Here is a 16,270-nt window from a genome sequence, read left to right on the forward strand (position 1 = left end):
GAACTCATCATTTTTTATGGCTGCATAGTATTCCATGGTGTATATGTGCCACATTTTCTTAATCCAGTCTATTGTTGTTGGACATTTGGGTTGGTTCCAAGTCTTTGCTATTGTGAATAGTGCCGCAATAAACATACGTGAGAAAGCACTTAAATTCTTGTCCTAACAATGCCCCAAATCTAATGATTACAGAGTGAGTTTTACAGTCATTTAAAACACAGTCCATAGAGAAGTATACATGTACGTTAATAACAAATGACTGGTCAATTTAATACTAAACTATTTTCATGATACGCTGAACAGCCCAGTAGATGAGATTCTTGTTTCTTACTTTAACATGGTCAACTTCAGAAGGATGCCATTGGCAATGAAGAGAAAATTATTTCAAGCAATGTGTAGCAGTGTCAAACGGCAAGAGAAAGTGAAATATGAAAAAAATGAAGTGGGATGGTTTAACCAGAGAAAATGTAAAAATGAAGTGGCTAAGACTAAATAAACTGTTTCTGCTTGCATTTACACATATTTCTTGATTCCCTCCCTCCACCCCCAATTCAGCAACAAACTTATTCACTGGCTCAAGAAAAAGAAAAGGAGAGAATAATAGTCTTATTTCTGGCTTTTGAATTTCAAAACCTTGGATTCAGAGGACAAAATGAAAGAATTATTATGAGAAAACAATCCATAAGAAACCAAGTTAAATGATTAAAATAGACAGGAAGTGTTGCCACAATTAGAGAGGTCAGATGGAGGAGATCCTGCCTAAACTTCCAGGTACAGGCAAGTACCTACACTGCACAGCCATTTCTTCTGCTTGTACATTGAGGGGAAGGAGAGAACCCTGGAGTGTTGCTGCTTCTCTAGATTATCCCTGGTAGTTGGGACACAGACTCATCTCAAGAGTTCTCTCCTTCCCCCGATGTACAAGCAGAAGAGATGGCTGTGCAGGGCAGGTAGGCAGTCCTCAAATGGTCTCCTCTTTGAGATCTCTGTGACACTACAGGGCTCAGGGGTACAAAATGTTTCCTCTGTTCACAGAGCAGTACAGAAACGGCCCAGACAGTCAGATGTTGGGGTGGATATAAAGAAGGACCCAACTGTTACCACTAAGACCAAAGCGGAATGGGATCATTCGATCAAATGCTGATGTGGGCAACTGACACTATACAAAACTAGATGGACTCTCCCAATGATTTGGCTCTATGTAAGTCTCCAGTAACTTATCCCCAGATAAAGGCAGCTGGTGAGGTGGAATGTTACATTTTCTGAAATTTTTTCCATCTTTACATTAAACTGAGTCTCATATCGGAAAAATGTAATTCACATGGAAATATAAAGTTTCGTATTTCTTGTACAACGAGGTTTTTTGTTTGTTTGTTTGTTTTGGGGGGGGTGGGGGATTGAAATTTGTATCTGCTACATGGGATGAGTTCTGCCTGATTCTGACTTAGTACATGCATTGGCCTCAGATGCAGCCTAAGTAGGGGTGGTCCAAGACTGGAGTAGAGGAGGAGTGGAGGGGCGCAATGGCCACCCTGCTATATAATTCTGCAGCTCTCTCTCTCTGACTGGATCTCAGAGCTCCTGCACATGTACTTCTGTGTGCATCTGGCTGAACTGCAGCCACATTTTGGCATAAGCATTTTACAGACATTATCTCTTTCCTCACTGCAACTCTTTCCTCATTGTTAGTATAGAGATGAGGAAATGGAGGATCAGAAAGTTACAAAATTATTCAAGTTTGCACAATTACTAAGTAAGGATGTGCACCTGAGTCAGCCTGGCTCTGAAGCCCATGCTATTTCTAACCCCCAGGTGGCCTCCATGGCAGGGTGCAGAATCAATTTTCAAGGAAATGTGACTGAGTGGGAAAAAAAATTAGTCCTAGATTTTAGGAGAATCTTTTTTATATATTTTATCCCAAGGGGGTATGTAAAAGGGGACTTCTTACTTTGCGAGCGTGGTAATGCCAGGAAAGGTTTTCTCCCCCCACATTCACTTGTTCTACAGATATTTTTGAGCACCTATGATATGCTAGGTGCTGTACTCCCAATAAGGTTATAGCTGTAAGCTCCTACTATGGAAGCCACTCTAGTGCCAGACCCCTACTCAGGGCGCACATTTAAAGCCACGAACATCCCTCCTTCCCTCAGAGCTCTGTTTCAGGAGGCCAGAACTGCTTTATAGCACCGGGAGGAGGCAGGCATGGAGGAAAGGAAGCAGACTCACTTCTCTGAGGAATGAGGATCTCCTAACTAGCTTCCCTGCCTCTAGTTTCTCTTTTCCTATCTGTTTTTACCTCTTTCTGCTAGGATTTTGTTTCTAATACATGTATTTCACTAGTTACTCAACTACTTGCCAGACCCCATGTGAAGTTCATAGTCTTTAGCGTGGGTTCACGGCCCTTATCTATCTGCCCTGACATCCCTCCTCCAACCTGTCCTTACTTCAGCTACACTGTATTACTCCTCGTTTCCCCCAACTCCTTGTACATGCTGTTCCCATAGTGCTCTTCTTAGTCTTCCATTGTATGCATTTTTCAAATGTTTTTCAAACATGAGGTCATCTAGGAAATCCTTCAGGATCTCTCTCTTCGTTTATGGAATCAATAATTCCTCTTTCCAATTCCATATAGCTATTTTGTCACACTTCTACCAAAGTACTTACCACATTGATTATATTAAATGGGCAATACTGATCAAGAGAATTAGGGGAAATCCACGGCATGGTAGAATAAAAAGTTTCAGAACTGGAAGAGATGGAATGTGGAAAGTCAGTGAATTCAAAGGAACATGTACATATCAGCAACATCTTAGAGGAACACATCAAAAAAAGATTTTCAAGGGAGAAGCTGAGGTTGGGCGATGTGGCTCATGCCTGTAATCCTAGCACTTTGGGAGGTCAAGGTGGGCGGATCACATGAGGTCAGGAGTTTGAGACCAGTCTGGCCAACATGGTGAAACCCCATCTCTACTAAAAATACAAAAATCAGCTGGGCGTGGTGGTGGGTGCCTGTAATCCCAGCTACTCAGGAGGCTGAGGCAGGAGAATCGTTGAACCTGGGAAGCGGAGGTTGCGGTGAGCCAAGATTGCGCCACTGCACTCCAGCCTTGGTGACAGAAGGAGACTCCATCTCAAAAAAAAAAAAAAAAAAAAAAAAAAAAACAAGAGAAGCTGAAGACTATTTATAAACATATTGCCAGAAGGTATCCTGACGTGCCCTGAGAACATTATTGGACCTCATGGTGCAGATAGGGCTGAAATTGTCAAGGTCCACAGTCAGTCTCCTTGGTAATAGACTCCTTCACCATGTCACTGGCATCATAATGGGAAAAACTACTTGCAAATGAATTGGTAATCAGAGTTGGAGCTATACATGATCTAGTTATCTTCACCTTTTAACAAAGGTCTGGAGAGATTTGAAAGAGGTTTGTACCAAAAACAACAATGAGATCCCGAAGGATGAATATTGGATTATATATAATAAAAGGGCTCACTTCGGTCTGCATATTCAATATATTTTTGGGGAACAGTGCATATCTGTTATTTCTCCATGTACATTTATTGATGAGAATACTAAATCAGGTATTTACTCATTACCAGGTATTTATTCATCACCATGATATCTCACCTACTCTACTCATTAGTCCCACTGCCAGGAAAAAAAAATATTTAAACCAGAGTATTGCTTAAGCATTTTACGTACATTATTTCTTTTCTTACCACAATTGGAAATGGTGGAAGTCCATTCCCCTTGTGACCTAAGTTGGGTTGGGGAATGGAACCCACTACTTATATTTCTCAAGAGGTCAAAAAATTGGCACATAGGCAAGGTGCAAGGTTGTTTCTGCAGAGACACTAGCAACACAACTTGACCTGCGCTAAAGGAAATGCAGAGAAACTAGAACAGTGCCTGGCATCAAAAAATGCAGGGATAGACTAATGCCCATGATGGGGTGTTGGAAGGAGATGCAACATTTAAACCAGTAAACATTTGCTTTATTACAGAGACAGATCCAAAATAGAGAGAAACTTTCACAGCCCTAAAAAAATCTGGGGATAACCTCATGAATGAATAGAACTGGAGTTATCTTCAGAAGTGCGGAAAAAGATAAAGATGCCCAAGGGCCACAACCAAAAAGGGTCCACAAGCAAGGTGTGGTCAAGGTGATAAGAGTCTAAAAAGACCAAGGGAGAGAAGAAAACGTGCAGAGAACTAGCAGGTCATCACAGTAAACTCTGCTCAGGCCATTTTGGTACTGGAAATGACAGAGAAGCCAGAAATGGTAGCCATGCCATGCCATGTCACGCCATTTTCAATGACAAAACAAGGAAAGAGCTTTCCCTTTCTCCTCCTAGTCCCCAAGGAGAGTGGCTGTAAATAGTAGTATATTAGCTATGACAACTGGCAAATAGCTATGCTGTCCCTATGTCATGGCTGCTTCTGTGGGTACCACTGTGACCCCAGCATGAGTCAAGATGATTATCAGAATGTCTAGCAGATTACCCAGGCCTTGCACCTGGATCACTGGGCTGCCCTAATCAAGGATATCAAAAATGAAGGGGCAGCTAAAGAAAAGTAAAAGACACCTCAGAAAGTAGCCTGCCTCTTTGACAAGGGACATGCCTTCAGAGGAACATAACAGAAACCTCTGAGAATTGTCAGCAATAAAAAGACTGAGCAACAAGGGAAACTGGTAGGAAGCCAAAGGTTTTAAGAGGTGAGAGTGGAGAAGTGCTGTGCTTTTATTGATCCTCTCCAAAGGAACAACCTTAAAAAAGGTTAGTTGCAAATAAAGTGTTTTAAAGAAGAAAAGTTTTGAAATTGTAAGTACAGTGCTAGTTAGAAGACAAAATTTTAAACTCTTTTTTAAAATTTTTTTAATGTGTGTGGCTTAAATCTCTGTCCTTACAGATAACAAACTCTAGGCTTTGAGATTCTGTGAGTTTACAAAAGAATGAAAGTCAACTGGATTCAAATTAATATTCAAGATTTCATTCCTCCTAAATGGAAACATAGCATTTCCATTTGTAAAACAATAACTAAATGTTTCTGAAACCTCTTTGTAAAACAAACAAGAGAGATTAGAATTTGGGCTATGCTTATAAGAACTGTTTAAGTTACATATTTTTTCATTTTTATGGACCACTGTAATTGATCTGTTGTTATAAATTGACTTATATTTTAAATCCTTATTTTTGTGTGTTTGGCTTAAGTTTGTTTTTAGAAAGTTAACCAGATTAAAGAGTAATAAAAATGGGTTGTACAAGAAAATCATTGCATGACATTCTATGTTTAACAATGATTATCTTATAAATGTTCTTCAAAGCTGAAGTTTTTGGGAAAAATCATTTAGGGAATATTTTGGAATCTTCCTTTGGAGTGTATAGAATCTGTGGCTCTGGCTGAGAATGGGTCCTAGTCAATCTTCTCACCATCTCTAATAAAATAATTTTAAAGAGATTTACAAGTAAAAAAAAAAGGTTATTTCTTTGAAAATTTTAAACTATTAAAAATTTAAACCTTTAAATTTAAGGCTAAAGAAAGTAAAAGTGGTAGAAACTTATAATACGACAAAATTAGATAGGTTAGGTTGCTCTTTAATTGAGGATTTCTTTAGCTCATTGTCCAAGTTGAATAGAGAAGTATCTTTTGGAAAGGGTAGAATAATTTGTATAATTTTTAAAGGAAGTTATATGATTTATATAACCAACATGTAACACACATAGATAACACAGATAATGCTGTACTTCATAGCAGTTTCAAATATAGACTAGTACATATCAATATTCTCTGGTCAGGTTGCTAGAGATCAATTTAACCTGGTCTCCAGAAAAAAAAAATTAAGACAAGTTGGACAATATAGTTTTAAAATTACATTAAAAAATAAATATTGAACGTCTTCCAATCTGGAAACCAAATTAACACAAACAATTCAACTACCATAATGGTGCAATGAGAAAATATGACTTAAATTAACTACAGAAGCTCACTCTGCATTGTCTGGATCTCAGATTCTTGCATTCTCTCAGTGGGAAAGGCTACACCTGAACTCAGATCCTCAGACATGTGACTCTTTTCCCCAAGCAGAACGGTCTGAAACTTCCCACAGGATTCAAGTTCTCCAGATGCTGGGCAGCTGAATTTCACAGAAATCTAAAAATAGTTACCATCTATACTCAGATTGTTTGGCACCCAAATGGTTTGTCCCTCTATGACCCCACTCCCAACTCATAAGATCGCTTTCAGGGGCCTCGTCTCTTGAATATAACCCTCCTACATATTGCCCTTTACCCCAAATTGCTTTTCTGTAAGACGATGAGAGGATAGGGGTCTGTACTCCCCTTCATACTCGTTCCCACGTCCTAAGTTTTTTAATAAAGCCTTTTCCTTAATGTGTACCAAGTGATGAAAACTTGACCTTTGCTACCTTGCATAACAATCCTCTAAGAACATTTTATATACAAAGAACTATTGGAGTCTATGGTAAAGGGGTCTATTCAGTAATCACATTGGTGTGAAAAGAATATAGATTACTTCATTGCCATGACCTGCACTCATTATTCACAGATTCCATGGTTACAGATTCACTAACCTGTTAAAATTTATTTGTAACCACCAAACCCATACTCAAAGATGTGTTCATGGTTATTCATGGACATGCAGAGAACAGCAAAAAAATCGGAGTCAACTGACATTCATATGCCCAGCTGAAGCAGAACAAAGAAACCCTGTTTTCCTGTTTCAGCTCTCATCCTGTAAACAAGTGTCCTTTTTGTGGTTTTATTTAGTGCCACACTTTTCACATTGTTGTGATTTTTGCTGGTGACTTTGCTATTTACAATAGTCCCCAAGCATAGTATTAGATTGCTGTCTAATATTTCTAAGAGAAAGAAGGCTGTGATGTGCCTTATGGAGAAAATAGATGTGTCAGATAAGCTTCGCTCAGGCATAAGTTATAGGACTGTTGGCCATGAATTCGGTGATAATGAATCAGCAACACAGGACATCTACAAAAAGAAATAGAAAATTTGCTGATCTGTTTATGAAACCACTCTGGAAGTGTTAAAGTAATATCTACAGTGAATGATGAAATTATGAAAAAGAGGAAAAGTAATTAAATTTGTGGATTCATGAGATGACAACCTATTTTTAAAAAACAAAGTGGACAACACTGTTGTGAGTCTGAAAGCCAAAGAAATTTATGATCATATTACCCAGAGTCAGGAAAGTGTTTAACCCTTCTTAGCTAGGTAGGCTGGCTCACATGTTTTAAAAGGCAATACAAAGTCAAAAAAGGCTAAGCTTGCAGATAAGCCAGGTTCCGCAGATCAGGAAGGTGCAGAAGAATTTTTAAAATAACTGCTAAATGTGATACAAGTAGAGGGTTATGTAGAAAAGCAGTTTTTCAATGCTGATTAGACTGGCTTGCTTTACAAGGACTCTGGCAAACAAATCTATATAATGCAAATGGCATTCCACTTGGCAAAAATATTACGACCAGAGGCTCACAGGCACTTAGCCTTACATTTTCCCTATTAGCAATAGTTCACTATTTGCTAATTCAATTGTTTGTGATGACTTTGTAGAACATTACTAACTCAAATAAAAAGAATAAACTATATCAAAGTCAGTGTAGTAGAGATGTGGTTTTCATTTAAATGCATAGTTGCTAAAATGGTTCTGCTGAGTTTAGCCTGTCTTTATAGAATAGGAGTATTTCATCAACCCTGAGATCTTTTGTTTCCCTCTTGGCTAATGGGTGTTTCTCGACCCTTTAACACTCAAAGGGAGCTGGGCCTATTGCTGCAATACAGGCAGTTAGTAGTAGTAAATACTTTACTGAGGATAAGTAGATGCTCCTTAACTAGTGAAACAATATGCTCAAATGAAAGTCTCCTGTGTGAAAAAATCTAAACACTATATACATGTTCAAATTTTGGAGGAAACCCCAAAACTGCACACACACACAAGCATATATATGTACACACGCGTGTGTGTGTGTGTGTGTGTGTGTGTATGTACATGAGAGGTGACTGACATGTCCATGTTATTGGAAAAGATATATTAACAGAATACCACAGACTGGGTAATTTATAAATGGTAATCTGTAGGCTCACAGTTCTGGAAGCTGTGAAGTCCAAATATTAAGGTACAGACAGGTTTGGCAATTCTGATTTCAAGAAGGTGCCTCAATTGCTGTGTCCTCTGAAGGAGAGAAAAGCTTCTTTCCCACAGAGTGGAAGGCAGAAAGGCAAAGAAGCAATAGGAGGTCAAGCTTGCCCCTTTTGTAATGGCATTAAACCCACCCAAGCAGGCAAAACCCTCATGGCTTAATCATTTCCTAAAGGGCCCACCTCTTAATGCTGGTATAATGGCAATTAAATTTCAACAAGAGTTTTGGAAGGGACAGTACCCCACACAAGGCAGAATGTAAGTGCATGCAAACTGTATGCACACACCTCTTTATCTCTGGTCATAAGAGGTAGGAGAGGTCATTCCTCACCACTGCCTCCCCTACCTCCTGTAGAACCATGATATCCCACAAATTCATCATGGATATATTTAGTTATAAAATTTACAATCCATGGGGTTATAATGGAATATAATGCTTAGAGTCAACAAATATGTATATCCTTTTTCTAAACTACTTAACACTTATTAAAGTACACCAAACATAGTTTAATGAAAAGATAAAAGTCTTTCAGTTAGAAGGAAGTAGATTTAAATAATGGCTCCATGATAAGGATTTTTACCAAGTTATGAAATGTCTATTGATGTCAGTATTATCATCTCTAAAATTATAGTACTACACTTCTATCTTTGGCTATGTTAAGCTTGAGATGCTCATTAGACATCCAATTTCATATATATATATATATATATATATACAATTAGATAGGTAAGCAACTGGAAGGTAAGCAACTAGAATTGCGAGTCTGAGATAAAGGGGTAGATCTGGGTTGGAGATACATTTGGATATTGTCAGAACATAAATAACAATTAACACTATGGGACTTTTATGGCATCTCTTGAGCAATGACTGTGGATAGAGAAGAGGCCATAGGACAAAGCTGAGGTACTCTAATATTTAGGAGTTGGGAGGATAAAAAGAATTCAGCAAAAGAATATTTCGAAAAAGCAGTCCATAGATAGAAATAAAACAAAAGGTTAGTGATATCATGTAAGGCAGGTGAATAATGGGTTTCAAAGGAACAACTGCCAATTGTGTCAAGTACTGATGAGCGGTTAAACAAAATGAGGACTAAAAACTGATCTTTGTGTTTGGATATGTAGGGATCACTGGTGATGAGCCCTGGTGATTCTGACAAGAGCAATTTTGATAGAATGTGGGAACAAATGCCAGATTGGATAGAAGAAGAATAAGATGGCAAGTATGAACAACTCTTTCAAGGAGTGTTTTGTAAAAGGCTGCAGAGAAACGAGGCAGAAGTAGGGTGAGGGCTGAAGGAAGGATTTTTTTTTAAGATGGGAGATATAACAGTATAGTAATGATCTAAAAAAGATCAACCCTGATGATGTAGGAGGCAAGGAGGACAATTGCAGAAATAAAGGACCTGGACTTTGTCAGGTTCTAATAGTGGGCAGTTTGGGCTCTGGACAGGAGTACTGGCAGTTTATTCCTCATAATAGGAGGAAGGAAGAATGTTTGAAGACAGACACAGACAGCTTGTTGATTTGGTGGTGGGCAGAGAGAAATTAAACTATGCTTGGTATACTTTATTAAGTATTAAGTAGTTTAGAAAAAGGATATACATATTTGTTAACTCTAAACATTAGTAGAAAATATAAATTCAAGCATGTCTGTTTGAAGTTAAAAGGTAATATGAAATTAAAAACTTTTTAAACCAGAGGGAAAAATAGTTCTAAGAAAGTTCATTCAGTTGACAAAAGACTAGAAAAGGTAAAAATAATTAACTGAAAGATGTGATATTAAACCCTCAACTCATTTCTGAAACTAGTATAATTCTGCTAACAAACTAGATGAAAGTCAGCATAAGGAAAGACAAATATCAAAAAAGTAGATGCAAACTTGAGACCAAATGTTAACAAATTGAATGCAGTCAGTAAAAGAATCATATGGAATAGGCAGGTAGGATTTATCCCAGAAATACAAAGATAATTAAACATTACAAAACTTACCATGTAATCTATTATGTTAACAAACTGAAAAATAAAATTATGTAACAACTTAAATCAACTTAAATTACATATTTAAGTTGCTTTATAATTTTCTATTTGTTATACATTAAGTCATTCTATATTAGGTTTTTGAAACATATACACATATACATATATTTCAAAAAGCAGTTGATAGAAATCAAACACCCAAAGCATATTTTAAAACCTTTAGTAAACTAAGAATGAAAAGCAAACTTCTTAACTTTATATAGGGTAACCATCAGAAACTTTAGCAAACCTTTTTTTACACTGAAACTCTAAAGGCATTGCATTAAAGCCAGGAATAAAACCAGGATGACACAGTCATTCAACTGTTCAACATTGTAATAGAATCTCCAGCTAATGCAATAAGATCTGGAACACGAAGGAGTGAATAAATAAATAAAGAAGTTGAAAAAGTATACATAATGAAAAGGAAGGGATAAAACTGTCAATTTTTACAGGCAATATTAAGAGTTAACCTAGGAACTACAAGAGAATCAACAGACAAACCTATTCACAATAGCAACAGAAACCACAAAGTACCTAGGAATAAACCTAACAGGAAAAGTACAAAATATTTATGAACAAAACTGAAAAAATTTACTGAAATATGTAAAGAATGATTTGATAAGTGGAAATATATTGGTAGACAGCTTCCTTTCGAAGGATATCAGTATTCCCAGGATTAACTTATAAATTCAATCCAGTCCAATCAAAATACTGTAAGAGTTTTGGTTTTTGACAAAGTTTTTAAAATTCAAAATGAACAAGAAAAGTCATAATCATTTGTAATATAAATAAGAGAGATATCTGTCTATACCAGTTAGCCATTAAGTTCTAAAACTAAAGAAATTAATATAATACAGTAGTTTATAAGAACAAATAAATCAGTAAACACGATAGGTCATCCTGAAGCAGAACCATGTATGTAAATGAAGAGATATTAAATAAGATAAAGGTGGTATCCCAAATCATGTTAGTTTCCAACCTTATAGTATTCTTCAAAAATGAGAGAAAAATGTAAGTAAATATGTTATATTATACAGCAGTTAAAATGAATCATAGATGAGTAAGTATGAGTTCAAATATATCTTTTCTAAGACATATTGTGAAATCAAAGCAAGATGCAGACAAATACAAAAAAAGTGAAAAATTACATATTTCTATGAATGCATTTTGGTCAGTGCAAACAAAAAGATCTGGAAGGAATATACCAAAGCAATAACAACTTATTTCGAGAAGGAGGTACTGAATAAGAATTTAAAGATAGGAAAAAGAATCCTCCCCTCAAAAAATGTCCACATTCTAATCCCTGGAACCTATGAATATGTTAAGTTACATGGAAAAGGGGAATAAAGATTGCAGGTGGAATTAAGGTTGCTAATCAGCTGACTTTGAGATAGATTAATCTAGATTATCTGGTCTGCTCAATGTATTTACAAGGATCCTTTAAAGTGGAAGAGGGAAGTACAAGAGGGAGGATGGGACAGATAGCAACATGAGAAGGATTTGGCTCAATGTCGCTGGCTTCAAAGATGGAGTATGGAGGAAGGAAGTTAAGAAATGTGGGCGGCTCCTACAAACTAGAAAAAGCAAGGAAATGGACTTGGTGCTGGAGTCTCCAAAAGGAATGCAGCTAACACCCTAGTTTTACCCACATGAGAGCTGCTTCAGCCTTTTGATCTCCAGAACTGTAAGATAATAAATTTTTAATGTTTAAGCCACTAAATTTTTCTTAATTTGATATGGCAGCAAAAGGAAACTAATGCAAGTTGTTAAAAACAAAATAAAAACAATTTTCACCATGCTTACAATGCTTCAGTTTTTAAATATAAAAAAACTATGTATGTGTAATTTCAAATTGTTAAGACAAATGAAAAAGTAGTAGCTAGATGTCACCAGGAAGTACTCTTTCTGTTGTTATTATTGTCAGTTTCTGCTTACTTGTTTTGTTTATTTGATACAGCATGATAGAAATTGGCACTAATCATCATAAAAGAAGAATGTCAGCCAAGCCAGAGAAGGAATTTTGGGGTTCGCTTTGAAGACTTGTGCACTCTCCAGCTGGTCACAGACACTACACTCACCTATTTTGTAAATACATCTTTTTTTTTTTTTTTTAAGCTTCTCACCTCAGTATCTACCAGACAGGCTTGTGTGAGGAGTGAACTAGTATTGTATCTGTTAATTTCTTTGCAGGCAAAAATCAAGTTACTAGGAAAATATTTTTTAAAAACCACAAACAGTCTAAGAGCACTGCAACATTTTTAATCATTTGCCTTTTCTCAACACTGCATTTTAAGCAAGGAACAAGACTATTCCAGTTCTAAATGCTTTAATGAACAAGGGGTATTGGGTCTTAGCATCAACATGATCTATCCTCACTCTGAAGCTTTGAGTAGCTTCTGTGCTTTGTAAAGCTTCAATCCAATTCATTTGATAACTACAATTACCAAATCCGGGCATTGCTGACTATACAGTTCAAAAAAACAGCATGGAGGGAAGACCTGCTGGGAACCTTAGAATCTATCGATAAGCTCTTCAATTGAATAAACCACTTCAATTGAAAGGGCAATAAAATGTTTTTCGTGTATATATGTACATAAGACTTCCTTCTATTTCTCTTATTTTCAAAAAGAACTTAAGAAAAGTCACAAATGTGCAGTTAGAAACCAGGTAAGTTACTAAAATGTAGGAGAGTGACAGATGTTACTATACCACTTCAAACAAATTAACAAAATTGGGAACACTATATTTACTCTGGATTTCCTAGCAGCTAAAATGAAAAGAAAAAAACTCGAATATATAATGACAGCATTAGAAATGTTCATTTCTGCCGGGCGCGGTGGCTCACGCCTGCAATCCCAGCATTTTGGGAGGCCGAGGCTGGCGGATCACGAGGTCAGGAGATCGAGACCATCCTGGCTAACACGGTGAAACCCCGTCTTTACCAAAAATACAAAAAGTAGCCAGGCGCGGTGGTGGGCGCCTGTAGTCCCACCTACTCGGGAGGCTGAGGCAGCAGAATGGCGTGAACCCGGGAGGCGGAGCTTGCAGTGAGCTGAGATTGCACCACCGCACTCCAGTCTGGTCAACAGAGCGGGACTCCATCTCAAAAAAAAAAAAAAAAAAAAAAAAGAGATGTTCATTTCTATACAATCTTTTTATTGTTTGATATAATAAGCCATACTAATATTTTTCAGAAACAAAGTTTTGTTGGCACTAATGTTAAGGAAGAATTTGTGGCATATGTCTATAAATGAGAAATACTGGGTAAATTAATACATACTTTTGTAAACCAAGTCCTTCTATAAAATTAAAAGCATACCTAATACTAAATCTGTACTTCATGAAATTATTTCTCCAAACTGTTGAGATAATGATATCCAGCTATATAGCTTTCTGGGAACCTAATTTTAAAACAGATAGAGAAGGTAGACAACCTGTAGTAATAACGAATTAGTTTGTTCACCAAAAAGTTTCTTTAAAACATAAGATTCACAAATTGGTTTTGAAAATTCATGGCTAAATTCCCACATTAGTGCCTTAAGTGCCAATATTCTGTCTTGTGGACAAAACAGGGCTCCAGATATTTTAGAGAACAAGTATGAGGGACAAACAGTTCTTATTCATCTGTGGAAATGTATAGGCATAACTGATTGTAGACAAACTTCGACAGGAGCATACTGAAACTTTAGAAGTCATTATACTAAGTATTAATAATTTTCTTTTAAAAATATTTTTTGGGCTGGGTGTGGTCGCTCACGCCTATAATCCCAGCACTTTGTGAGGCCGAGGCGGGTGGATCACCCGAGGTCAGGAGTTTGAGAGCAGCCTGGCCAACATGGGGAACACCGTCTCTACTAAAAATATAAAAATTAGCTGGGCATGGTGGTGCGTGCCTGTAGTCCCAGCTACTCAGGAGGCTGAGGCACGAGAATAGCTTGAACCCGAGAGGCAGAGGCTGCAGTGAGCCAAGATCACGCCACTGCACTCCAGCCTGGGTAACAGAGTGAGACTCTGTCTCAAAAAATAAATAAATAAATAAATAAGTAAAAATTAATATATATACACACATATATAGTTCAAATATATATATTTGAAATTTCTTAAGTTTCTAATTAAAATCTCCAAGTTTTGTGCCATATATAGAAGAGACCATTTTGGGAAGGGTAGTGGATATTGAGTCTTCCTTTTCCAACAGTCCTGGGTATCCTATTTAGGGGTTCATGTAGTTCTAAGGATCTTTATTTTGCCACTTCCAACTCATATGACTCAGTCTGGTCAATTAGCACCATCCATTTGCCAGGCCATCATAATTGTTCAGGAGCAGGCATGTGACCCAAGGCAGTTCAATGAGAATGAACCTCAAAATTTTTCTTGCATTTCTGGAACTAATGTGCTGTTTTCAAATTCCTTTTGAAACTGTGGAGTATGATTGTGAGACTTGAAACCATGAGTCGATTCTTACTATCATGAATGAATCCAGCCTGAGGGTAATACTGACACAAGGAGGAGGACAGAATCAAAAGAATTATAGAGAAATGGATCTGGAGACCTGATGACATTATGGTCCTCTGGATCAAGCCATTCCATCAAATCAAATTAGATCCTGAGTTTCATAAGCCAGTATATTATCTTATTTAATAAAGTATGTTGTTATATTTTCTATTACTTGCAAGCAAAAACATTCTGCTATTTTTTTACCTGTTATCAATGAACCCATTATCATCCCATTTATTTAAAGAAAGTAAAACGCCCTTTGCATTACCTACTTTTAAATTGAGCTACATTCTGATGGACCCACAAAGGTAAGTTAGGAAGAAAAATATTGTCACATAGCTTCATAATGGGACTTGGCTAGGATTCTTTTGGATTGCCTATTTAGATGTGAGAATTATATGACAAAATCAATCACTTAATACAGTTAAAGCTTGTTTGATTTTTTCCTGATAACAATTAGTCAATAAAATCAGTTTCTGAAGAAATTAAAATAATAGAGCTATATTATGAACTAGAAAATTTTGTTTACTTTTTTATAAACCATATCAAATGACATGGTTCCTTTGTACCTCACACATGAACAAAAGAATTTCAAGACTTCAGGGATTAATGGTGGTATTACCAAAGAATTGCCTTTTCCCATGTCAAATTCCAACTGAAAAAAAAAATGGAATATACAAATCATGAATCAACTTTGTAAAATAAAGGTGAAAGCTATCTACATGCCTGAAAGTTGGAAGAATTTCTGTTAGATACATACCAACAGAACTGATTGATGAAGATACACACATTCTCTCTCCATTGAGAGAATGTGGTATGTTCAAGATAAAAGTTAAAGGAATCTTTAATGATACTCCCCCATCCCTGACATCCCTTGACTCAAAGCTTCAGTCTAAAGAGCCTTTGAGCAACAATACTGAGATACTGGAGTGCCACTCTGAGACTCTGATGTTGATGACCAACCCCAACATAATAGACATGTGCAATGAATACATTAACGACTATGAACAAAGATCATGAATAACAGATTGAACATTACAAAAACTTAGAGTTAAGATTAAATTCAAGAAATGTTTTTCATCTTGGAGGAGAAAGGCAATAAAGACCAAAAAAGAAAAGACAAATGACAGAACTAGGAAATCAACCTTTAAATATCAACAGTTATTGAAAAGAAGCAATATTCATACAATAATGAAAAATCTTCAATGTAATTGAAAAAATATGTCAGGAAAAATTGTTATTTACAAACCCCTGATAGTTAATAAGAAGTATGGTTATTAAGTATTCTGGATTTGTTGGATAATAATCTCAGGAAGAGCTAAATTCCTCTGTTCAAGGAAAGGAATAGAAAAAGACATGGGGATTAGAAAACATGGGAGAAAGGAAAGGCTGGAAACAGTAAAATAACGTAGCTGAGAAAGACAGTGAAAGAGATCTCAAACAGGTATTTGGGGAGCAAAATGATATATCTCCCAATACAACCATTTTCCTCTATCTCCCCATTAAAGTGTTGGTAAAATTGATATTGTTCATTCACTGGTACTTAATGATGTATGTAGTGTTAAGAGACAATACATTGTGCTC

General features: G+C 36.6%; 1 protein-coding gene across 5 annotated transcripts in view; it reads right to left on the reverse strand.

The window, feature by feature from the left end:
- The window catches only part of PEX5L (peroxisomal biogenesis factor 5 like), a 789,103-nt gene that overhangs the window by 609,616 nt on the left and 163,217 nt on the right, over positions 1 to 16,270 (reverse strand). The gene's annotated exons all lie outside the window — the stretch shown is intronic.

This window comes from Hylobates moloch, unplaced genomic scaffold (assembly GCF_009828535.3).
Source record: "Hylobates moloch isolate HMO894 unplaced genomic scaffold, HMol_V3 SCAFFOLD_13, whole genome shotgun sequence".
NCBI lineage: Eukaryota > Metazoa > Chordata > Mammalia > Primates > Hylobatidae > Hylobates > Hylobates moloch.